Genomic DNA, 27,263 nt, shown 5'->3' with positions numbered 1-27,263 from the left:
GGGAGTTTGAGCTGAACATGGGGTTATCCCTGCAAGACCTCGGGGCCAGGACAGAGTCCCGCCTCCAGGACATCGACATGGAGTTCGATGATGCCCTGGCCAGCAACATCAACAAGTGAGCCGCAGGACTTGCCCGCTGCCTTTGTATATAGTTATATAGTTAGTGTTAGGTTTCCTTTATTTGTTTTTATTATTTTGGACCGCTCGGACAATGGCCACTTTTTTGTATATATTTTTTTCATTAGGAAGTAGTAGGTTTCCTTTATGGTGTTGGGCTCATGGACCCTGGTACATTCCTGTATTTAGTTTGTTTTTTGAAGGAACATTTTCTTTTTTTCATTATTGTGTTCACCATGTGGAAATGGTTTTTCATTCTTTTGCTTCTACTTGATATTGCTTTGGTCAACATTTGTTTTTGTATTCCTTTTTCGTTTTTTGATTTTTACTTTTGTTCTCCGACATGGACCATTTATTTTGTTATCCACATAGTTGTATGTTTGATTTGTTTACTTATTTTTAATCTTTAATACATTTTTTATTTTTACTTCCACTTGTGTTATTTTGTCTTTGGTTTCATACATGTCATGATATGGGTTTTGACATTCACTTGCAGCCATTGTGTATGTGTGTGTGACGGACATGTGTTCATTTACATACTTGCCATTGGGGTTGTGTCATGTAATTGCATTCACTATGTGGGTGGATGCAATCCTTGCCTGGGTGTTTGTGCTGGGTATGGTGCCCATTACTGCCATGATTGTGTATCGTCAGGACCTGGGGGCAGGGGGACATGGGTGGGGGCCTGGTGGAGGCTGCCCCTGGTGACTGGGGTGTGGGGGTGGTGGGAGACATGAGTGGGGGCCTGGTGGAGGGTGCCCCTGCACTGCTGGGGTGTGGGGGTGGTGGGAGACATGAGTGGGGGCCTGGTGGAGGGTGCCCCTGGTGGCTGGGGTGTGGGGGTGGTGGGAGACATGGGTGGGGGCCTGGTGGAGGGTGCCCCTGGTGGCTCGGGGGGTGGGGGTGGTGGTAGACATGAGTGGGGGCCTGGTGGAGGGTGCCCCTGCACTGCTGGGGTGTGGGGGTGGTGGGAGACATGAGTGGGGGCCTGGTGGAGGGTGCCCCTGCACTGCTGGGGTGTTGGGGTGGTGGGAGACATGAGTGGGGGCCTGGTGGAGGGTGACCCTGGTGGCTGGGGGGTGGGGGTGGTGGGAGACATGGGTGGGGGCCTGGTGGAGGGTGACCCTGGTGGCTGGGGGGTGGGGGTGGTGGGTGACATGAGTGGGGGCCTGGTGGAGGGTGACCCTGGTGGCTGGGGGGTGGGGGTGGTGGGAGACATGAGTTGGACATGGGTGGGGGCCTGCTGGCAGGTGCCCCACAGTGCTGGGGGGTGGGGGTGGTGGGGGACATGAGTTGGACATGGGTGGGGGCCTGCTGGCAGGTGCCCCACAGTGCTGGGGGGTGGGGGTGCAAGGGGACATGAGTTGGTGTTCATTAGTTCAAGGAGACATGTGCCTTTGCTGGGGGGCATGCCCATGTTGTGTGGGCTGCCTGCGGGACATGACCAGGGATGCAGGGTAGTCCCCTGTGGTGTGGGCTGCCTGCAGGGGCCGTGGAGGGTGTACAGGGTACACCTGGGAGGACCCACACTGTCAAATCACATGTGGGACTCCCCGGCACCCCTGAAATACACGTACCGTGCAGAAATCGCGTGTAAAACTTCCCGCGCACCCCTGAAATACACGCGCCCAGGCTATTCGCGTGTGGAACTTCCCGCGCACCCCTGAAATACACGCGCCCAGGCTATTCGCGTGTAAAACTTCCCGCGCACCCCTGTAATACACGCGCCCAGGCTATTCGCGTGTGGAACTTCCCGCGCACCCCTGAAATACACGCGCCCAGGCTATTCGCGTGTGGAACTTCCCGCGCACCCCTGAAATACACGCGCCCAGGCTATTCGCGTGTGGAACTTCCCCCGCACCCCTGAAATACACGCGCCCAGGCTATTCGCGTGTGGAACTTCCCCGCGCACCCCTGAAATACACGCGCCCAGGCTATTCGCGTGTGGAACTTCCCGCGCACCCCTGAAATACACGCGCCCAGGCTATTCGCGTGTGGAACTTCCCGCGCACCCCTGAAATACACGCGCCCAGGCTATTCGCGTGTGGAACTCCCCGCGCACCCCTGAAATACACGCGTCCAGGCTATTCGCGTGTGGAACTTCCCGCACACCCCTGAAATACACGCACCCAGGCTATTCGCGTGTGGAACTCCCCGCGCACCCCTGAAATACACGCGCCCTCAGGCTATTCGCGTGTGGAACTTCCCGCGCACCCCTGAAATACACGCGCACAGGCTATTCGCGTGTGGAACTTCCCGCGCACCCCTGAAATACACGCGCCCAGGCTATTCGCGTGTGGAACTCCCCGCGCACCCCTGAAATACACGCGCCCAGGCTATTCGCGTGTGGAACTCCCCGCGCACCCCTGAAATACACGCGCCCAGGCTATTCGCGTGTGGAACTCCCCGCGCACCCCTCAAATACACGCGCCCAGGCTATTCGCGTGTGGAACTTCCCGCGCACCCCTCAAATACACGCGCCCAGGCCCGATCGCGTGAGGAACTTCACGCGAACCCCTGTAATACACGTAGCCCGCTCCCCCAGGCCCGAGCGCGTGAGGAACTTCACGCGAACCCCTGTAATACACGTAGCCCGCTCCCCCAGGCCCGATCGCGTGTGAAACTTCACGCGAACCCCTGAAATACATGTAGCACGCTCCCCCAGGCCCGATCGCGTGAGGAACTTCACGCGAACCCCTGTAATACACGTAGCCCGATCCCCCAGGCCCGATCGCGTGTGAAACTTCACGCGAACCCCTGAAATAGACGTAGCACGCTCCCCCAGGCCCGATCGCGTGAGAAACTTCACGCGAACCCCTGAAATACACGTAGCCCGCTCCCCCAGGCCCGATCGCGTGAATAACTTCACGCGAACCCCTGTGATGCACGTACCCTGCAAATCGCGTGTGAGACTTCCCGTGCACCCCGGTATACATGCACACGTATTTTTGGTCAGCGGGTGTCCGTGTTTGTAAGTACCCCTTTGCACGTCATTTTTCCTGGAGGGCCACAGTATGGGACATTCATCATGGCAGTATATAGGTGCTATTTGTTGGCGCACCTTTTGGCGCACATTTCTTACAGCCGCAGAGACGCTACCGCCTGCTTTCTTGTGGCGGTCGTGTTTGTGCCTGTGCGCTGGTTTGAGCGTGCGCTTTTTTCCCCTATTCTATTCCATGAATACGTGTTGTAGGCGAGCGTGTGGGCGTTCCGCGCACTTGTGCCCTGTACTTCCCCCGTGACGCCCACGTTTTGGCAAGTTGTTCCCCATTCCGAGTGTTACGCCCGTGTTCCGCCTACTTTTGTTGCGTGCGCCGCGCTATGTGCGAATTTCGCTGTGGCCTGTGCGATTTTCGCTGTGACCTGGCGCACGCTGTTAGATGGCCTGTGCGCCAACGTGCGCCGCGCACTTTTTTATCGCACATCCGCTGGTTTTCTCGCGCACGGCCTTCCATGAATCGACGTGCGCTGCTTTTCGTGCGATTTTCGCACTTGCACTGCGATTTTCGCTATTCCACTGCGATTCGCACGTTTTTGCCCACTTGCGCCGCGCTAATTATTCCATGAATCGGCCTGTAAGTGAATATGATACATTTAACCGTTTAGATCTGATGGCGATTCTGTGTTTTTTTTCAAGTGCACATTAAGGGGTGAAGACAAGGGAGAACAGACAGAATGATCTTCAGGCGGGGCTATATACATATCGTGCAAGTGCTGGAAGGGCAATGGAGGGGCAGGGGACCAAGTGCACCCAGTCGGTAGAGACTGGTGAAGTTCGGAGAGAGAAGCTCTGAAGGACTTATTACAAGTGCAGTGAAGGGTGGGGTACAGGGCCCTGAGGCAAGTACAGAAGGACTGGCAGGGGTGCCTGGGACCTGTGAGGCACTGAAGTACCCCAGGTGGCCAGTCAGTAAGCTGTATGGAAAGGAGGGAGAGAAGGAAGAGAAGAGGGCTCAGTTAGCAGGGTAGGGTGAGCGAGAAGGAACAGGTCTTGAGGAGTTTCCAGAACTTAAGGATATCATACTCAAGACGAAGAGTGGCAGTGAGGCTGTTTCATAGGGAGGCACCTGCTGAGGAAAGGGATCTCCCTCCAAATCTGTGCTTGGAGAACCGGCTCACTTGCAGAAGTTTGGAGGTAGATGAGCGGAGAGCTCGAGAGGGACAGTATTTAGGAAGGCAACGTTGAAGGTAAGTATGTCCCAGGCCCCAGAAAGCCTACTGCCACCAACTTGTCCATTTAGCACACCTAGAGTAACCAAAAATCCTCTGAGTGTTAGTCTAGGACAAAACAAAGAAGTGTACCCCATTGTACTGCATTGTAAGATGCATTGTACAATGATAAAAGTTACCACAAGTGATAACAAGTTACTAAACATATTAACAAAGTCACAAGATTAAGGGAAACACTGTTTCCCAGTAGTGACAGCCTGAAGGACATGTCAGTTTCCCCATAGTATATGAGCAAAAGACAGTGTAGTGAAGCTTAAAGCTTCACTGCACTGTAAAAGGTACAGGTCAGGATCAAAAATAAAAGCAAAAGGTTTGGGGGTCCATAAAAATGGAAGGAAAGGTACAGTAAAGAGAAATCTTTCGCAACACTGTGTATACAAGGAACTGATGAGAAGTGCCAAGTAATATGTGTTGGTTGCGTGACCTGTAATGGGTGGACTGTGTGGTCTGACAACTGCGCCTAGACCAAGGACACATACCTATTGAAAAGCCACGCAAATAACAACAGAGAAACCTGTGGTTGAATATAAAGGAAGTTTTGTGTTTCAAGTCAAGGAAATTTTGCTTTGTGAATTCTTTGAAATGTACCTTTGTGAAACTGATGAAAAGTAACCAAATCAGAGGAGCTGAACCGTATCCCTGAGAACTGTGTTTTGATGAAATTGAGAGACTTGAAAGCTTGGGGAAGGGAACCCCTTTGCATTGCGTACTGTCTTGAAGCTTGGGGAAGGGAATCCCTTAGCATTGTGAACTGTCTCGAAGTGTGGGAAACAGAACCCGGTTCCAAGCCTGAGCTGCGAGAAGCTCTGAACCGTTATTGAATACTTATCATTTAGATTTTCAAACCCGTACACAATTTTTAAGCGAAGCCCAGGCTAGGTCTGGACACAGACTGAACTTTTAATTTGGACATCCTGATGCAGACATTCCTTAGTTTTCGTTAGGTATTGAAAATTCCCCTTAGAATAGGGTAAGTTAGGCCTTTTTCACAACTTTATTTTCATTTAATAAAAGTTTATGGCCAAAACTATACATCTCTTATCTGTGTCTACTTCATGGTGAATTCACAACAGGTAAACAGAAAAGGAAAAAGAGGAGGACTCACCCCAGTGCCTTACAAAGAACACCTAAAAGAATAAAAACAGCCTACCCACTGAATATCCGAACTGCAAATCCATCGTCCTTCACCTGACCTCAGACCCACAAACAAACCTCACATTTATACTCACCCATAGACCACCGCCTTTGACATAACCTTCATAGACACCTTCGTAGAAGCAATCACGCATCTGGCCATTAAACTTGATCACTTGATCATTCTCAGAGACTTCAACTTATGGTTTGAAGAAGAGAACCCGCACTCTCAGAAAGCCGTAACTAAGCAGCTTGAGACAATGCAGCTACGACAGATGGTGAAAGGAGCAACACACACAGAAGGACACACTCTGGATTCAATCTTCGCCAATAAAAATTATTTCTGTTCACCACCTATCCAAATACTATGGAGTGACCACCTCATTATACCCTTTGTGATCCAAATACCATCAAAAGCACCCAACAAGCACCAAAAGAACCCCCCAATCTGGAAAAGAAACTGGAGAAACCATCAAAAAAGGTAAGATAGAAGAAAAACTAGAATCCTCAAAGCCATCGATTACAACCTTGTACACAACAGACATAGATGGAAAAACAGACCTAATCCTGAAATGAATCACTGAAATAATTGATAGCATCTCCCCCCAAAAAACCCTGCTTCCCATCACGAAAGAAAGCAGTGGCAAGATGGTTCAACCCCCACATCAAAGTAATGAAAACAACAAACCGGAAACTAGAAGATTGGAGAAAAAGCTGCGACCAAGCCAAAAGAATAACATATCAAAAACAAATCTGATCATACAAAGTGGAAATTCTCAAAGCGAAACTGGATCACAAAAGCCACCAACACTCAGAAAGAACTATTCAACACCGTAAACGAGATGAGAAATCCCTGCAGATGCAATAACACACCGATCCCCTCACAAATATTATGCAATGATCTTGCAGATCACTTTAAAAATAAAATCACCAACAAACATCAGATCGTACAAAGTAACCAGACTGTTCAGTGCTTTCAACCAACCCCGGAACCACAGAACTGACTGAACAGTTTAGCCCAATGTCAAGAGAAAGATTCTTCAGCCTGGTGAACAAAAGCAACAAAGCAACTCTGATCCATCAGACATCTACAAATCAATCCTTACACAGGGTACACCATCAGAATACCACCTAAACCTCTTCCATCTGTCACTTTCAATGGGGAGAGTACCATGAGCCTTCAAAACTGCCTACATCAAACTGCTCCTCAAAGATACAATGGGCGATGTGGAAGACGTCTTAAGCTACATACCGATTGTAAACATTCTTTACCCAGCAAAACTATTAGAGACCTATGTCTGCGAACAAATACTGTAACATGTTGAAAATTACCAACTCTTGGACCAGTCACAAGTAAACTTCAGACGCATGAGAGGAACAGAGACAGCACTAATCTCTATATGGGATGACCTCAAGACTCCAATACAAAATCATCACTGATTCTATTCGACCTCTCTGCAGCATTTGACACAGTCAACCATAACACCCTTGTCAAGAGACTGGAAGAAATAGTGATCAGTGACACTGCACTGCTTTGGATTAAATCTTTCTTGTGCAAAAGAAAAGAAACAGTATGATAAAGCCATTCAAATACACACTGCGGGACCTCGCCTGTGGACCTCCACAAGGCTCCTCATTATCCTTGGTACTTTTCAACATCTATATGGCACCACTAATCAACCTGATCAAAAGACACAGCTTCACATGCTACAACTACGTGGAGGATACCCAAATCATCTACAAAATCGGTGATGAACAAGAGGAGAACCCAACGCTAACAGACTGTCGCAAAGAACTCTACCAATGGATGAACACTAATAACCTCAAAATTAACCCGGACAAGACGGAAATCATGATTACACCCAACAACCAAGGAAACAACCTGTACATCCCATGGCCCAGAGAACAAGGAACGACGCCCACACTGTGGAAAGTAGTCAAAAACTTTGTAATCCTAATGGACAATGTGTTAACACTCAGACTCAGCCTGTGCCTTCCCAAGCCTCATCAAATGTGGAGTCCCACAGGGATCCTGCATTTCTCCCACCCTCTATAACCTGTTTACAAGGCCCCTGTTCCAAATCTTGGACGCCTTGGGCATCACATATACCAACTATGCTGATGACACACAGGTCCTCATCCCAATCACAGGTGACTCTGGAGCCGATTCGGCGACCCTCGAGGCCATCTATTCCACTATCCAAACCTGGATGGCCGAGAATTGGTTATGCCTCAATGGGGAGAAAATTGAGCTCCTGATACTAGGATCACCGGCCACACTCAAAAAAATGGACAAACAATACAGTTTATTGACCACTCGTTTATCCCAGTATCACAAGCTGTAAAGACACTGGGCGTCTACCTGGACTCAGACCTCTCGATGAATAGGCAGGTCAATGCCATTGCCTCGACCTCCGCCTATCACTCCAAACTAATTAACGCAGCCAGACCTTATCTCTCAAAGACCAACTGCCTCACCATTGCAAGAGCCATAATCGGATCCAGATTAGACTACTGTAATGCCCTCTTCCTAGGGACCTCCAACAAAAACCTCTCCAAACTGCAGATAGTCCAGAATAACGCCCTTAGGGCATCTCTAAAAGGGAACACATTTCGGAGACCAGAAAGCAAGCTCACTGGCTACCCATTAAAGAGAGGATAGTCTTTAAAGCCCTTGCTCTAACACACAAGTACATCAACAACCATGCACCCCTATACTTAGCACAAAGAGTTGTTAAGCAGGTACCCACCAGACCTACCAGAATAGCCTACACGAACATGATTTCTGTGCCTAAATCTAAGAGAATGCGAGCAGAAGGCTCCAGCTTTCCGGTACTGGCAGCCTCACACTGGAATGCCCTCCCTACCCCAGCCAGAAAACTTGAATCGCACCTTGCTTTCAGGAAAGCTATCAAAACAATGTGTTCACCTAAAGGCCTTGATTCGCGGATCTCAATTTGGCTGATTTGTCATACCAGCCTACGGGTGTTCTGTACACCTAAAATGTATCTTGCTCACTGTAACCGAGAGCCAAATCATGTCTACTGTATGATGATCTCCATTAGCAATAACGCCTTCCTATGTCTCCTGCTCACTGTAACCATGAGCCAAGCATACTCACGTAACTAAGACAAATATGTGCAAATAAGACAACTGCTGTAACAGCGCCTCGATGCCTGTGGGCTGTACGTGCGCTTTACAAATACAAATAAATAAATAACACTAGAACCTGTAGTAAATGCGAGAATTAAGAAATGCTTCTCCCATCTTCACACGATCAAAAATACTCTACTGTTCCTCTCCTTCACAGACAAAACCCTGACCATCATCTATCTCCCTCATCATGCCCAGGATGGACTATGCCAACAGAGTATATACTTCGGAATGCCAGACTACTTACTGAGGAAACTGCATCAAATACATAATGCAGCTGCCAGACTTCTCCTCAAACTCTCACAAAGAGGTTTCATCACACCAGCACTGATGCTACATTGGCTCCCAGTCAAAAAATGAATCCCCTTCAAAACAATGTTCATAACACACAGAACAATCCATGGTCAACGAGCTGAATTCATACAAAAGAAAATCACCCTCTACAAGCCAAAAAGAACAATTAGATCTAGCAATGATATTCGCCTAGAACCTAAACCATTCACAAGGAAAAAACCTGGTGGAGCAGCATTCTCCTGCATGGCCGTAAAACTTAGAAATTCCCTCTCCAGAGAAATACGTACTATGGAGGGCCATCTACAATTCAGAAAACCTCTAAAAACCTGGCTCTTCAGTTCCGAACTGGATGAAAATGGCTGAACAACACTGCGTATCATGAAATGAACACACAACTGAAAAGGAGTGGGAAGAAGGCTGAACCGGTGCAGAGGTTAGAGTAGAAGAGAGGCATCTAACGGGGAAGGGTGGTTGGAGATCTGAAGTTTATCTCATCTTGATAGATGTGGGAACAAGGCAGGGAGAGGTGTCCCTCTTAATCGGACCACCGAGGGTGGAAACTCGTCACACATAAATGTGGCTGGATGCAGAAACCATGCAGCTCACAGACTGACCACAGGGCACAGGGAACACATCACTCCTGGAGGATCCTATGGGGGTGGCAATTGCTACACACTAGAATGAACGACAGGGGAAGGGATATGGGTTGCATTTAGTCAGAATAGCGGTGGTAGGAAATTGACTGCCACTAACTAACCGTACTAAAAACTCACCCTTCTGCACACACCTTCTCAAACTCTGAACTAAACACAACCATACCTCTACAGCACCACAAACTGCAACAACAAAACAATCCACACATAATCTTGCTCCACAACACATGGTGACTAATAACCAACAAACACACCTACACTCAGTCGGGGTCATTCAGAGTATGGAGGGAGCCAATGCCGCTTTTAGCGGCATGGCTACCCCCATACCGGGTACCGGGTCTGGGTTGCCTGAATGGGGAAATACCGGGCCATTCTGACCTTGGAGGGCCAAGTATTTCCCCATTCAGGGAACCCAGACCCTGTGCATCCCCATTCCCATTTGAGCCCCGATAGGGCTCAAATGGGAATGGGGAGCATGCTAACCATGGGCCCGTTAATGATGGGCCCGTTGTTAGCATGCTGGACCGCTTGCGGGACCCACTAAGGATGCCTGGTTTTACCAGGCGTCCTTAGCGGGTCCCACGAGCGGACCTCATAATGAGGCGGTAGGGGGTTAACGGCACTGGCAGTTCTACCGGCACCGTTAACCCCCTAGCACCAGGGTCGGAATGACCCCCAGTGATCGGTTTCTCTGAACTGAAGCTGCCCAAACACATCACAGCTCTCTTGCTATTTTTTCACTCAGTCCCAATAATATACCCGCCACCCTCCTTGCATTACAGGTCCGCCTGAGCACCAAGAGACCATGCAGGTGGCACCAGTGCATGGTATAAGAACCTTTAACATAACTATGTGACTTTGACAACTATACATGAAGATGAGTGAAGTCTAGTGTACGTTGCAGGGACAGTGCAGATGTAGTAGGGCAAAGTATATAGCTATGTAGATATGAGTCATGTTGCAGTTTGTGGCAACCAAGTTGATAGTGCTGGGTGAGAGTTCTACATTATGGTTGATAAATTTGGATTTGTCATGAGGGAGGGACCACATTGCTAAGGGGAAACTATGGAGCACATCATAAACATTAAGAAAAAGACATGTTAGGAGCGTAGCAGAGACATACATAGGGAGTGAGCTGGCAGAGGAGGTGGAGAGTGGTCTATTCTAATAAAAGGATCTACTACCAAACAGGGGGTAAAAGGGAGAAGCTGCTCACACTGCCTAGTGTAGGCTGGTGAGTGGAGGGTATGTAGAGATAGGTGCTATGGATTAGATTCACATTATAGAGAAGGCTCATCAGCTCCTTCATGAATTGTAACAGTGAGTGTTGAGTCTACTGTTGGCGTGGAGTATGTTCCAGAGTTTTTTTTACCATAAGCAGCGGCCTGTCTTATGATTCTTTCATTCATGCACCGGCAGAGAAGAAGTCCGCTAACCTCACTTGTGGTGTGTTGTAGGCCTCCAGAGATTCGTCGTTTGTTAATGAGGTAGCTTGCTGAATTCAGGGTGAAATGCTTGTAGAAGATTCTGCGGAATTTGAAGATGATACAGGCTTACTGTGGGAGCCAGTGCCGGTCTGTGAGGTTCATGTTGATGTTGACTATCTATTAGTCTTTTCATGAGTTGTGAAGCTGCATGCAGGATATTTCTCAGGGACAGGAGGCTAGTCACCAGATGGAATTACATGACACTGTTGCCAACACCCAGGCAGGAGGGCAGGCAGAGAAACTGGACTTGGCAAAGGAATAGTAGGACTAATGGAAAATAAGAATACCGGTAAGTATTTAGCCCATTACACGCTCGTCCCTCTTCCTCATGCCATTCCCAAACATCAGAAGGTCTAGCAAGCAGGGCCTGTCAGAGAGTATGAGTGAAATTACACCAGACACATGAGGCCAAATACTGCTAAACAGTGAAATAAGTCAATGACAGTAAGAACACAAGTAAAGTTGAACATACCTTTCCAAAATAAGGATTCCCTGTGGCTTGCCACTGTGCATGTGCCCCATGACACTTCCTAGTAGGCATTGAAGGTGAGTAATGTTGTGCATGCGATGGGGACTTCTTAACCTGCATTTGCCAGTGAGGTAAGTGTCCACCCTGAGACATGGGACCTCAGGCACCTTCTACACACTATACCTGTATTGCCAGACAGAGGAACAAACACTGGGCACATGTTGGGACTCACCTCCCTCTTAGCCATACATTGGTGGAGGAGAAGGGGCTATTCTCACATTGTGGGAGGTAAGTTGAATTGCCCCTTAAAATTGTATATTCTCTTTTGCGTGCTCTCATACCTGTGGCAGAGGTGGAGCCACTTATGCTATTTTGTATTGGGTCGAGGAAGGGAGATTAGGGAGTAATGGAAGGTGGAACACTGTAGATGGAAGATGGAGTGTGGAGTCCTCACAATGGGTATTGGTTGTCCGAGGCAGGATTTGCAGGTGGATGAAGGCAAAAGTCTGAGCATTTTGCTCTGCTATCAGGGCTTGACTGGCCCATATTACCTGCTCTTGAGCTGCCACCGGCTTGTGGAATCCATTGTTCTCCTCACAGAGGGCCTCATTGTCTTTTTGTACTGCCTGTATGGCCTGGGAACACTGAGACAATTTCTGTTGCAGGAGGTGAACCTCCATTGTCTGTATATTTTGAGCCTCTACGGCCTGCTCTAAATCAAGTTCCATTTGTCTCCTATGTCCCATTAATTTTTTGTATTCTTCTTTTAGGTAAGCCAGTCCCTGAAGGTCTTACTCCCTTCTCTCCAGATCGGTTTTTAATTTGCACACTTCCTGGTGTAGGGCCTCTTTTTCCTGATACAGGGTGCCAACCTGTTCAGGCAGGTCACCCCTTTGTTGCCTAACTTCTGGCGCTCTTCATCAAATTCTGATTGAAAGTGGAGTTCTTTAATAATTAATTTATTACTTTCCTCTTCCAATTTCTCAACCTGTTTTAGTAAAGTGGTTATCTGCTCCGAACAGGCGCTGATATATTTTATCTGTTGATTTAATTTCTGTTGTCTCTCTTCCAGGGAGTCAACCTTTTCCTGACACTCCATTCTTAATGCATCTAATTGGGCCTTTTGGTCTGAATTATTTTGTTGTTGTATAGCCAAGTCCTCTTTTAACTGTTTGATGTAGTTTTCAACTTTTACCTCAGAATCTTGGCTCTTTTGCAACTTCTGTTCTGCTAGTTTTAGTTCAGTCTGGATTTCAGTTAAGAGCTCAGATTGGTTTTGCGCAAGAGTTCTATTTTCTCCATATTTCTTATCCATAACCCCCATGTGGAGATATATGTAGGCTGTGATTCGGACCATTTTAATCTGTTCTTGTTTAATATTTGGAGTCATGTACAACTCGCTCAAGGCTTGATGTAACAGGCCGCTATCCTGCCACACATCCATGTCCATGGATGTGACCTGTTGCATCATGTTGTCTAGCCAGGTTTCCTGATCTTGCTCTGTCCATTCCCCTCTGACAAATAATTTGTGCAGAAGGTGCTGCCTAGCCATTTTTATCTCCACTGTGGTCCTTATGAAGAGCGTACTTCCTTTATTAAATTATTTATATAATGACTAATCTGTTTTCTGTTGTTTTTTTGTCTAGTTCAGGGTTGATTTTGCTTTATTTTTACACACAGGCCTGATACTTAGGGTCTATGTTTTGGGATGGCGCTTTTACAGTGTAACACAGTTTTCTAACCCCACAAAGTATCACTACCTTTAAGGTTAGCCTGCTGTGTTAAGCTGTCACAGGTGGAAACACTATCTCAATCCCGGCAACAAGCCCCCACTGTGTTAAGGTTTTTAAAGATGCAGCACACTCCAGACCAGGACTCTTTCTACTGGCCAGTGATACATTGCACAATTAAAACGCTTTAAAGGAAGAGTGCACTCAAAAATATGATTGCCTTAAAAGATGGGCAATAATCCAAAACATACAATAAACATATTTTTAATGAACATTTCTATGTAAAATTTTGAGCATACTAGGCTCAAAGAGTTTACATGGGAGCATTCATTTTGTAATTTCAGGCAGCCTCCTCAGCTCATGTTAAGCTCTGCCCTGGTGGTACTAAACAAGCAGCAAAAGCCCCCTACTGGGAGCTTTTGCTTACTGCAGCCAGAGCAGAGCTCAACATGAGCTGAGAAGGCTGCCTTTGCTTTCATTTTACGTTTTCGGTGCTCCCCAAGCCCAGGGAAGCACAGAAAATGTAAAATGAAGGCAAAAAGCAAAGGTACAGCAATTAAAAATACAATGTTGTTGTATTTGTGATTGCCGTGGTTGGAAAACCACGGAAATCATAAATACAAGAATGTTGTATTTCTGACTGCGGCGGCTTTCGCTTGGAGTCTCCTGGGCTCCCCCAACGAGGGGGAGCCCAGGAGACTCCAAGCGAAAGCCTCCGCAGTCAGAAGAACAACGTTGTTGTATTTGTAAATACCACAACATTTACAAATACAACAATGTTGTATTTCTCACTGTGGCTGCTTTCACTTTGAGTCTCCTGGGCTCCCCCGGGGAAGCCCAGAAGACTCAAAGGGAAAGCTGCTGCAGGCAGAAATACAACTCGGTTGTATTTAAAAATGCTGCGGTTTTCTTACTAAGTTTCTCAGGCTCCTCCGGCTCAGAGGAGCGTGAGAAACTTAGAAAGAAAACCGCAGTGTTTTTAAATACAGCAACGTTGTATTTATGTTTGCAGTAGCTTCAGCTTGGAGCCCATGGGCTCCAAGCTGAAGCCACCGCAAACATAAATTCAACGTTTTAAAAGCTGCGGTTTTCTTTCTAAGTTTTCTGGGCTCCTCCAGCCCGGAAAACATAGAAAGAAAACCACAGCTTTTATATTAGCAGTGCTTATTTTAAAAAAGAAAAGAAATAAGCACTTTGCTGCCTGCATTCTCTGGTCTCCGGCACCAATGAAGCAAAAGCCACCCAGTGGTAGCTTTTGTTTTTCACATCTGGCTGGATTTTGCTTTATTAGTGCTGCAAGGGCAGCACAGGAGGCATCCATTTGACAAAATGAATGCCTCCTAGTGCTTCAAACTTTTGAGTTTGAGCTTCATTTGCTCAAAACTTTACATAGGGACTTTGTTTTAAAATATTTTTTATATATATTTTTGATTATGGGCCATCTTTTTAGCCAGTAACATTTTTGAGCACACTATTCCTTTATGTTTATTGCATTTAGATTCAATCTTTGAGAAGGCAGCCAACCCGTCTCAAACCCCCCTTAACGTACACCCATTGTCGCAATGGACCATGAACCAGGCCAGTGTGTAATTACGAAATATTTATTTATTTTAATTTTGAATACAAATCAAACACATTCATTAAAGGGCAGCAATCACCAGGGTGGTGATAATTACACAGTGAAATGACAGAATACACTTAGTTTAACCTTCTAGCATAAGATACACAATGCACAAATGAATGAAAGCAAGATTACTTTTCGGGTAGTATTTTCAGATAGCACCACAGTTAGACATTCCCCCTGCAACACTCCCCCAAACCCTTTCTAACCAAATTTTGTGTGGGTGGAGAGACGTAGCAAGGAGTCGGGTATACTAGGGAAAAATCAGAATGAAAATCCGACCTACCACCCCTGAATAGGAGACAAAAATCAGATTGAGCTCCCTTGAAAAATTTGCAAAATGGCCCTTTGGAATTACGGAATAGTCATTTTACATGTGCGGTTGAATGGAGAAGGCAAGAATGTGTGTGGCTGTATCAAAGAAGCAAGAAATCTCACAAGCTACAAGGCAAGGTACTAAACAATGGGCATACAGTTTAGGAAATCGATTTTGGAAGGACAAACAGTGCAGCAAGAATCACACGTGGCAAAATTGCAATTGCTACGTTTCACGGGTTTAAAATAGCAAAACAGCTTGGAAATTGAGCTAAACAGACATAACCAGAAATCGGTTTTAATGCAAAGGTACAAAGGCACCCCGCAGGTATAATACTAAGTGAAAGGAGGACTCTGAATGGGTGACAGTATGGGATTCTTAAACGGAAAGGAGAAATCCGCTTTTTTAAAATGAAAGTAGTTTTGCAGGCAAACTCAGTTTTGTTAGCAAAGTGATTTGTTCTACTGCAACTATATTTTAGTGGCTAGATTGTTAAAGAAAGACACAGGGTTCCACAGCCTTTCCCCCTTTCTCCCTGAATTATTGGGATTTTAGTAGGGTTTAATTCTGGATGGTTGTACTGCCTGGATAGGAGGTACTGCATGGATCAGGATCAGCTACCCCTGGCCTGGCACTGGAATCTGGAATCTTGCAGGGTGAATGTGGAATATCTGGATCTGTGGATGTTGCGGGTTGGCTTTTTGGATGCTGGATATTTTTGAATGTCCTGAATGTTTAATGTCTCTTCCTTAAATAGGCCGGATGACATCAGAGGATTTTTACTATGTGGGCAGAACTATGCTGGGCATACCTCTAAGATCGGATATGTCAACCTGAGGAGGTCGCTGCCTCCCTGTAAGCAGAGTGGACTGAAGGAAGTGACTCAGTTTTAGTGTGGGTGTTTTTATGAGGTGCTTTGTTATACCACAGTTACTTTTTCCAAAATCAGTTATAAAACTAAACCCTCATATTTATAAACGTCACCCTTATAAAAATTAGATACGCAAATACCATATTTCACATGGAGCATACTATTCCAAACCCCAAGTTTGTACAATGCTGTTTAGACCTTCTGGCAATCTTTCGCAATTTCTATGGCAAATATTTTTCCCAAAACTCTACAAATGGGTACGTTGAAGATTATCGATGTCGGACATATTTGCATTTAAGTTTCATAACAGTACCATGTACGATTTCCCCAGAAATGTCCATTTAATGCAGTTTGTGTCCCCCACATGCTAGAAAGATCCACATTGTCTTATTTTCATGTTGCAAAATGTACATTCAAGCTGTAAAAAGTTTACATTTCTGCTTCTTTAGATTACTGAAATAAATGTCTTTACATGAAAAGTGTTTTTAATCATGCGGGCCGGCTTTGTTCCCAAAAGTAGGCAGTGCTTTCAATCCCCCAGGTTGCCATGGCTTTTCCTTTGAAGTCTTTCAGTTTGAATGCAGGAAATTTCACACTTCTGAGGCAAACACATGGGTGGCTTTCTCCTTTGTTCTTAAGATCATCCCTGCCATGCAGTCTGAGGCACCCTGTAATTACCACACTTGGCAGTCCACAGAACTGGGTCCCTGCCCTCGCAATAGGAAATCACAGGGAGGTGTGAGATTTGGCCTTTGAGCCAAACTGGTCTAACAGGAATGCCAGCCTCAGCTAGGCTGTTGAAGTCTTTTTGTAAAGAAAATCAAATACACAGAGTTAAATATACTATATTTTTGCAGCCTTTCTTCCCCCAATGTACAGTTGTGTTTCTGGGCATTTTACAGTATTTTATTCCATTTAGCTTCAATCATGTCCTTTCATTTCTCTGCAAGGCAAAGTAACAAAATTCATTTTATTTTTATCCATTTCGCAAAATGCGGTTTTCCTCGCATTTTGCTGTCCGACAGCTTCCAAAGCTCTATTCAATTTCTGAACACAGGGATATCTTCAAGAAAAGGGGTCTTTGAAACTGACATAAGCAAAGGGAGAGAGAGAGCTTGTGAAGAGCTTGCCTGTGTTACTTTGTTGCAAAAGTAAAAGGCTTGCTGTACGCCCTGAAGTGAATTTCTCTACTCTTTCACAGATTTTACTTGACACAACAATGCCTTTCAGGGAGGAATGGTCCTTATTTGATGTGGTGCATTCTGAAGATAGATGGGCATGGCTGTGTTTTACTGGAACCAAACTGTGTAATGTTGAAGGATGAAAACAGCCCGAGTACAAAGCCATTTGAAATGCAGAACATTTTCTCTTTGAGCTGGAAGTTTTGAGCTGCCAGCATAGCAGCGCTGCCTTTGAATTCTTTCCTTTGGTGCCCATGGAGAAAATAAATGCAGCCATTCTTGGAGTGTTCCATGCTCCATCTCGCACCATATGTGCTCAGCAGAGACAGCACAGCCATTGTTTTTGTAACTGCTGAAAATGCAGTTTGGTGATGTAGGGAAAGTTCTGCTGGGCTGGTAAATGTACCCCAGACAGTGGCATTTACTTGTCTCAATGAGTGAGCCATACACATGTTTGTACACATGGCTAGTACGGTGAGAGTGCAAATGCCTCATTGAGTTTGTGATGTCCCCTTTGATGGCTGGCTTGGTGACATTGATTTCCATGGTGGATGTACAGCTAATACATGCCAGCAGAAGCTCACCTCCTGGGATGGTGCATTAATCAGACCTAGAACAATATGGCATCATAGCTGCTTCAGTGACTGTACCTACACTTGGTCAGTTTGCACCTCCCCATGACGGCAAACATACATAGTGATGTTTGGCAAGTCAACTTCCTGTGGCTACCATGGTGCTTACAGGTAAGGGTGAATCATGTTTCAGTTAGAATGAGTGAGCCTGACAAACAGCCACCACATCCAAGGAAGGCAGCAGGCATACCAATTGGCCAATCCCAATTCAGGGATGTAGTGGCTTTTATCAATTTCACAGGATTCTTCAATTCCCTGTGAATGGATGTGTCCAGTTCACATCCTTTAATGGTGAATCATTGTGCGGCAAGTCTGGTGAGTTCAGGTCCACATGCATATGTTACAGTTCTGCACTTGTAATTGGCTGGAATGGATGCAGAGCCCCTTCTCTTATCCAAGATTAGCTTTGCGCCAAAATCGAGGACTTCCAATTGAAGATCAGCTCTCATGCAGGCATCCCAGTTATGGACCAATCACGGTCCACGGTGGTCCCAGTCATTCAGGCTCTCCAGACACCCTGGCACCAGTAGGGTGGATTGGGGCCAGACAGTCCCAACCAGCTTCCTGGGCGCACACACGTGACAGACAGAGGCCAGCGAAAGATATATTTTTTTGAGCGAGGCTGCATGCCCAAATAAGGAAAAGCCGGGTTACTCGACCTGGGTGAAGGTAAGGCACAAAATGGCCATTTGACAGAACAAAAGACTTTGTGGCGCTGCCATTTTCGGACCTACCCACAGTCTTAAAACAAACACATTAAATGCTGTGGTATTCAGTAAAAAGAAGTACAACACTTATAAAAAGTTACTGCTGCCACCAGTTCGTCCCAGGCACACATGTACAATCACCAAAAAATCCTTTGAGGGGGTCTCGGGCTATAAAACAAAAAGGACCACTGTGAATGGTATTGGAAGGTACCTTGTGCCTCGTTTAAAAGTTACCAAGAAATGGCAACATATTCAAAGACTAAGGGAAACGTAGTTTCCCAGTACTGAGGTCCACCTAACAAGTGAGCAAAAGCCGAAGGGAGCGCAGCTGAAGGCTGGTATCCACTGGCAAAAGTCAGGATAGTATAGCCACACAAAAGCAAAAGGTTTGGTGGGTCCACAAATGGAGGGACAATTACTCAAAAGAAATCTTTCCTAACAGGCATGGGTCACAGCAGACCCATAGTTAATTATTTTAATTCTTGTTATGCGCTGCACGCCTGTGGGCCTCAGAGTGCAGAAGAGAGAAAAGAGAAAAGGTTTGAACTGAAATGGAGTGGTTAGGCTAGGTTAAAAAGAATGGTCTTCACAGATTTCTTGAAGATGGTCGGCGAGGGAGATGCTTTGACATTCTCCGGCAACGAATTCCATTCCCTGGGTGCCTGAATTTCAAATTTTCTGCCACCAAATATTTCCATGCGGTAGCGTGGTTGATTGAGTGAGAGGGTATCACTGGATTTTAGAGACCGAATGGATTGTTTGGTGGCTATTCTGTCCTGAAGATATTGAGAGGCTACCCTGTGTTGGCACTTAAAATCAGAGATAAGATATTGTGCCTAATTCTTTGTTTCACTGGAAGCCAGTGGAGAGCTTTTCTGTAGAGATGGGTTCACGTTTCGAGAGTCCATAAATGGCTCTGATGTCACAGTTTTGGGAAGTTTGCAGGCTCTGTAGATTGGCCTTAGATATGCCGGCAAGCAGGCTGTTACAGTAGTGAAGGCGGGAATTGACTAGTGCTGTTGCCAACAGTGATCTATTTTCGATGGAAAGATAGCGATGAGTATGATGGATGAGTTTAATCACATGGCCACAGGAAGAGTGGACTTGTGAAGTGGGTTGCTTCATGGAGAGCTCATGATCTAAAACAACACCTAATGTTTTAGCAGTTTTACACACTGGAATTTGGATACCAGATATGAAGAAGTGAGCATAAAGATCATCGAGTTTTTGTATACAGTGGCCAGAGGCAATGATGAGCAGCTCTGTTTTTTCACAATTCAATGCTAGAGAGTTCAGAGCTATCCATTATTGAATCTCCCTATAGACTTCATTCAGGAAATTAGAGTCTTGTGAGTATGTCCCTGTGAGTTCAAGAAGTACCTGGGTGTCATCTGTATAGTTTGCATAACTGACACCCAGTCCATCCAGGAGTGCAAGAAGAGGCATGATGTAAATATTGAAAAGAATTGGGGACAGATAGGAGCCCTATGGGAGTCCGCAATTGAATAGGATTGGCAGAGCATGAGTTTTTCCCACTGCCACTCTAGATGTTCTTGGACCCAAGAAAGATTGTATTCAGTGATATGCCCCCTCTGAGCAGTTGGAAATGGTTTTGAGCCTCTCATGCAGCAGATCCTGATCAATAAGATCAAAAGCTGCAGATGAGTGCTGCTTGATTTGACCCTCCTGGGCCTTGATTTAGTCTTTTTTGAATATCTTTGAGGTCCTATGACCTGGCGTCCTCGCTTGCCTCCATGTCCCTGTTCCGTGTTCTTGTCCCTTCCACTCCATTCTCCTGCCTCCTAGCCCTCCCACCTCCCATGATTGGCCTTCCTTCCATTCGGCTTTCCCAACTTGCTGCCGGCACCACCATGAGCATGCCATTTCAACCAGGCATGTCACAGGTGAGTGCTGTTTGATTTGACCCTGCGGGGCCTTGATTGTGTCTTTCTTTGAATATCTTTGAGGCCCCTAGGCCCTGCATCCTTGCTTGCCTCCACGTTCCTGTTCTGTGGTCTTGTCCCTTTGCCTCCCTCCTCCCTCCTCCCAGCCCTCCCACCTCCCCTGATTGGCCTTCCTTCCATCCGGCCTTCCCAGCTTGCTGCCAGCACCACCGCGAGCATGCCATTTCCACCAGGCATGACGCAGGTGAGTGCTGCTTGATATGAACCTCCTGGGCCTTTTTTTCTTTTTGGAAAACTTTGAGGCCCCCAGGCCATCTGTTCTTGTGCATCACCCTCCCTCCTGCCTCCCAGCCAACCCACCTCCCCTGATAGGCCAGACCTCTGCTCTTAACTGACCTACCCAGGGCAGCCCTCTGCCCATGCAGCCCTTGTGGCTAAGGGCCCCAAGGCAAAGGGCGGCTCACACAGAGGCGGCTCCAGCTAGTGTCTGCAGGTGTCAGCAGGGGAAGCCAGTGGCCGGTCAGGAATAGAGCCATCACTCTACCATGATAACCCTGCCACATAGCAACCTTACCTACACTAGTACAATACTGTGATTATTAGCCTGTGCTACTCTGAGATAACACTATGGTTATTGGCCATATTTAACTGCATTGTGAAGGCCTTTCTCCCACTATACAGGACTCTCAGACCTAGGTGTGTTTTTATCCGGTATTTAAATTGCATTGTGAAAGTATTTAAATTGCATTGTGAAACCTAGGCCTTTCTCCCACTATACAGGACTCTCAGACCTAGGTGTGTTTCTCTCCGGTATTTAAATTGCATTGTGAAAGTATTTAAATTGCATTGTATTTAAATTGCATTGTGAAACCTAGGCTTTCCCCCCTTATGCTGGACTCTCAGACCTAGGTGTGCTTCTCTCTGGTATTCAAATTGCATTGTGGAAGTATTTACATTGCATTGTGAAACATAGGCCTTTATCCCACTATACAGGACTCTCAGACCTAGGTGTGTTTCTCTCAAGTATTTAAATTGCATTGTGAAAGTATTTAAATTGCATTGTGAAAGTATTTAAATTGCATTGTGAAACCTAGGCATTTCCCCCCCTTATGCTGGACTCTCAGACCTAGGTGTGCTTCTCTCTGGTATTCAAATTGCATTGCGGAAGTATTTACATTGCATTGTGAAACATAGGCCTTTATCCCACTATACAGGACTCTCAGACCTAGGTGTGTTTCTCTCCGGTATTTAAATTTCATTGTGAAAGTCATTAAATTGCATTGTGAAGGTATTTAAATTGCATTGCGAAACCTACGCTTTTCCCCCATTATGCAGGACTCTCAGACCTAGGTGTGCTTCTCTCCGGTATTTAAATTGCATTGTGGAAGTATTTAAATTGCATTGTGAAACATAGGCCTTTCTCCCACTATACAGGACTCTCAGACCTAGGTGTGTTTCTCTCTGGTATTTAAATTGCATTGTGAAAGTATTTAAATTGCATTGTGAAGGTATTTAAATTGTATTGTGAAGCCTAGGCTTTTTCCCCACTATGCAGGACTCTCAGACCTAGGTGTGTTTCTCTCCGGTATTTAAATTGCATTGTGAAAGTATTTAAATTGCATTGTGATTGTGAAACCTAGGCTTTCCCCCCCTTATGCTGGTCTCTCAGATCTAGGTGTGCTTCTCTCTGGTATTCAAATTGCATTGTGGAAGTATTTACATTGCATTGTGAAACATAGGCCTTTATCCCACTATACAGGACTCTCAGACCTAGGTGTGTTTCTCTCCAGTATTTAAATTGCATTGTGAAAGTATTTAAATTGCATTGTGAAACCTAGGCTTTTCCCCCCCTTATGCTGGACTCTCAGACCTAGGTGTGCTTCTCTCTGGTATTCAAATTGCATTGCGGAAGTATTTACATTGCATTGTGAAACATAGGCCTTTATCCCACTATACAGGACTCTCAGACCTAGATGTGTTTCTCTCCGGTATTTAAATTTCATTGTGAAAGTCATTAAATTGCATTGTGAAGGTATTTAAATTGCATTGCGAAACCTAGGCTTTTCCCCCATTATGCAGGACTCTCAGACCTAGGTGTGCTTCTCTCTGGTAATTAAATTGCATTGTGGAAGTATTTAAATTGCATTGTGAAACATAGGCCTTTCTCCCACTATACAGGACTCTCAGACCTAGGTGTGTTTCTCTCTGGTATTTAAATTGCATTGTGAAAGTATTTAAATTGCATTGTGAAGGTATTTAAATTGTATTGTGAAGCCTAGGCTTTTTCCCCACTATGCAGGACTCTCAGACCCAGGTGTGTTTCTCTCTGGTATTTAAATTACATTGTGGAAATATTTAAATTGCATTGTAAAACCTAGGCCTTTCTCCCACTATTCAGGACTCTCAGACCTAGGTGTGTTTTTCTCTGGTGTTTGAGCCATGTTGTGAAAGTAGTGCTGTCTTTGGTTTTGCCTTTTTAGCAAAGCGTTCATCTAGCAAACTGTTCTACTATTGTCTGAGCCCTTGTCATTTTGTTATATTGTCTACTACTGTCTTGTCTCTTCTTGTCTCATCTGCTTGCCACACCCTTGTGTCTTTCCCTAGTGATCTCCCCGACCCTACACCCCATCCATCTCCCTTCCTCTTCTCTTCGTCCATACCTACTATGCACCTAATGTGCTCTCTGTCTCTCCTATATTTTCTAACTGCTTCTCTATCGACTATCCTGCTCTCCTCACTAAATCTGGTAGGAAGAAGTTTAAAAAGGACATCCTGGTCTCCAACCCAGGCCTCCCTATCGCTGACACCTATACCAGTGCTTCCTCCAGACAAACCCTCACTGATATCCTCTTTGCTGTTCCCTCACCAGACCGATGGACTCTTCATATGGTCTCTGTGCTTTCTCCCTTCTCTTCCTCTCGCATTAATGGTGGCACCCGGTGGGAAGCCCTCATGGCCTCCTTCTACTCCTCTAAGGTCATCATTAATGTTTACCTGAATGGTACCGTCTTGGTGCAAGGCCCTCAGGCCAAACTTCTCCTCTTTGATAGACGCTTCCAGCGCATCATCAATTTCCTTTCTTCTCCTGCTGTCCCTTCTCTTCCCTCCATGGCTTCCTTGCCTCCCCCTGCTGTCTCCTCCTTGGCTACCTTGCCCTCTTCTCCTTCCTCTTCTGCCCCCCTCGGGCTTCTTCTACACCTCTGCAGGGCGTACCTCTGATTTGTACCCCTCCCCAGAGGTCTTTCAATGACGGCATCCCTCTCCATATTGCCACTCTCGCTCAGCTGTCAAACACTCCTATGACATCTGCTGGCTCGTTGAAGAACTTGACCTCAATGTCCTCGGTCTCACAGAGACATGGTTCACGGCCAGCTCTGTCACAAGCTTTGACACTCTCCTTCCTGAGGGCTACAAGATCCTCTCTGCACCCAAATCCAATCGTTCCGGAGGGGATGTAGCCCTGATCTTTCCTGAGTGAATTCCTGCCTCTGTCATTCCTATGCAGGCTTACTCCTCTTTCGAATGCCTTGTCTGCAGGCTCCGTCTCTCTCCTAACCATTCCCTTTCTGTGGCTACCATTTATCAGCCACGTGGTCAGATCTCCTCCTTCATCTCTGACTGGGCGGACCTCTCCTCCTCCCTCCAGGTCTCGATCACTCAACTCCTCCTTCTTGGAAACATTAACATCCAACTGGATGCTTCCTTTCCTTCCTCTGGACTCTTTCGCGACCTCTATGACTCTCTATTTCTATTCTCCCCTCCGGCCTGACTCACTCTGCAGGGCACACTCTCTATGTTCTGATCTCTTCAGATCTTCCCCGCTCTCACCACTCCTCTCTCATGGAGAGATCACTTTCTCCTTTCCTCCCAGCTCACTCTCTCTACCCCTCTGGCCAAGCCAACTCCAGCACTGCCCTTCTAGGTTATCCGACCCATGAAGCGTGTGTCAGTTGAGGCTTTCACCGCCACTTTCTCACCCTCCCCTCCCCCTTCGGCTGACTGACACCCTGACACAGCCCTTTCTGTGCTCCACTCTACTATATCTGATAATCTCGATGTTCTTGCCCCTGTCATGAGGATCCGCTTGAAGCCCAAAGCCAAGAGCAACTCCTGGTACAACTCAGACCTCATCATGCTTAAACGCAAGTGCAGGGTGGCTGAGAGGAAATAGCGTGCTTCCTGTACATCCTCTGACAAACTGGCCTGCTGCCTGCTCAAAAGGCAATACCGGCTTTCTGTCCGCATCAAGAAGATAGCCCTCATCCAAGCCTGCGTCTCTGCGGCATCCAACAACTCAGTCGAACTCTTTAAAATCTGCAAGGAGCTGGCCAATCCTGCTGCAGTCTCTACCTCTCCTTTCCCCTCCCAGGCTCTCTGCACGGTTCTGGCCTCTCATTTCATCTCTAAAACTCAGGACATCCTGTCCTCTCTCTCTTTTTCTCCTCCTCCTCCCTCTACTCCCCGCTCTTCCTCTGGGCCTTCAGTGGCCACCCCTCCTCCCTCCTTCTCTGTCTTTCCCCTGTTCTCCCCAGACAAGGATTCTAGACAAGTCTGATCTGTGAAAGTCTCGTCAAAACAGGTTCTTCCCTGTTCTTCTAAAACCATCAAGGACCACATTGACACCCTGACTCCTGCTTTGGCCAACTTCTGCAATCACTCCTTCACCACTGGAGTCTTCCCTCCCCCCGAAGCACTCCCTTGTGCACCCTCTTCTTAAGAAACCCTCAGCCGACCCCTCCTGCCCTGCTAACTACCACCCAATCGCTATCACTCCTTTCCTGAGCAGACTCTTGGAAAAGCTGGCCATCTCCCATCTTAATCTTCACAATGAATCAGTTAGTTGCCTCCATGACCATCAGTCTGGCTTCAGAGCTGCCAGAAGCACGGAAACTGCTCTCCGGAACATCTGTGAAGACCTGTTCTCTAAGCTTGACTCCAATACCCCCTGTGTCCTCATCTTACTTGATATCTCTTCTGCCTTTGATACGGTCAACCATGCCATCCTGCTCAACCGTCTCTGTGATAACCTGGGTATCACTGATCAGGCCCTGGCTTGACTGACCTCTTTCCTCTCTGATCGACCCTCCCAGGTCCAACTTGGGTCCTTCTATCTGTATCTCTACCTGTGGTGTTCCCCAGGGATCTAACCTCTCTTTGTGGCTGTTCAACCAATACCTGGAACCTCTGTCCCACCGCATTGCTGGTCTCTGGCCAAACTCTCAGTGCTATGCGGACGACACTCTGCTCATTTTCAGGCTCCCTTCCGCCGCCTCTTCTCCTTCTCTCATTTCTGACTGTCTGTCTGCTATCCAGGAGTGGTGTGCCACCAATGATCACTGCCTTAATGCCAGGAAGATTGAGATTCTCCTCATCGGCACTCCTGCGCCCTCCTTTCCTATCGCTCTCTGGCCAGCCTCTTTTGACCCTCTTCTTTCTCCCACCTGTGAGGATAAAAACCTTGGGGTCATCTTCGACTCCCCACTCTCCTTCTCTCCTCACATCTCTGATGTCTCTAAGAAGTCACACTATCAGCTGCACCTCCTCAGAGGTATTCTTCCTTTCCTCTCCTTCCGCCAGAAGCTCACTGTCTCCAGAGGTGGACTACTGCAACAGCCTCTTTCTAAATCTGCCTGCTTCTACTCTCCGCCCTCTGCAACTCATCCAAAACAGGACTGGGAGACTTGTCTGTGGCCTCAAGCCCAGGGATTGTATCTCTCCAGGACTGCAATCTCTGCACTGGCTCCTAGTGGCTGTGAGGATTAAGTTCAAAACCCTCTGCATTGTTCACAAGGCCTTCTGGGGCCTGGGGCCTCAATACGTTCAACTCTCTCTTCCTAAATATCTTCTTGAGCTCCTATGAACACGTGTCTGGGGTTGCTGTTGGTACTCTTGTTCAGAGGAGAATTGCCTTGCATTTCGGTGCTGGACTGCCCCAGGGTAGGACAAAGACTGATATGGTTGGGATATTTCTTCTCTGTAAAAGATAGTGAGCTAAAGACTCTGGGTAAGTCTCTCATAACCAGGACTAATGTCTGCAGAGGGACTCCCAGGACCCCCTTTTTAATTGACAACATACAAGTGACTGATTTAAAGTCTTGGGGAAGGGAGCCCTGAAACTTAAGGAACTGCAAGCATTGTCTTGTGAACAAAGCCTCAAGAACCTATTCTTTTGAACTGTGTTGTTTTGGTAAGGAAACCCAAGGAGTGTGTGCAACTGTGTCACCTTGAACGTGAGAAAGGTAATTTTGAGACTTCAGTGGAACGTTCTTGAACTTGGGGAAGAGAAGCTGAGAAAGAAGCTAAGAGCTGGAGTAATCTCAGAACTTTATGTTGATCACCATTTCTTTGACCATTAACATCTCTATACGTTGTTAAGCTGTATTTGTGAGGGCGAGCATAGGTTTTGGACACAGACAAACTTTTAAGCTGAACTCTTTGACTCAGACTTTCCTGGTTTCGTTCAGGTAGGGAAATTCCACCTTAGCATAGGGCAAGTTTGGCCTTTTACCATCCTGAGATTTAAGTTGATAAATATCTTTTGTTGTCTGTGTCTTGCTTCATGATCCCTTCACACTATGCAGTAAATACAATAATTAATTAGTAAGATGAATCATTCCAGGAGGATAAGCATGGTGAAAAGAATTAAAGACAATCAGAGGGCTTCAATAAGTATTGCATTCCAACTGTCAGAAGAGCATACAATGTGAGTCTAATGTCCAATCATCAAGCGTGCACTGAAGTTTGGAGAGGTAGGCAATTTGGAG

At 46.5% G+C, this 27,263-nt stretch overlaps 1 protein-coding gene across 7 annotated transcripts in view; it reads left to right on the top strand.

The window, feature by feature from the left end:
• KIF1A (kinesin family member 1A) overlaps positions 1–27,263 on the top strand; it is a 4,129,412-nt gene that overhangs the window by 4,074,707 nt on the left and 27,442 nt on the right. The window lies entirely within an intron of this gene.

Source organism: Ambystoma mexicanum, chromosome 10 (assembly GCF_040938575.1).
Source record: "Ambystoma mexicanum isolate Mex_15411 chromosome 10, UKY_AmexF1_1, whole genome shotgun sequence".
NCBI lineage: Eukaryota > Metazoa > Chordata > Amphibia > Caudata > Ambystomatidae > Ambystoma > Ambystoma mexicanum.
The sequence above is the reverse complement of the archived record's forward strand: the minus strand, read 5'-3'. Positions and strand labels throughout refer to the sequence as shown.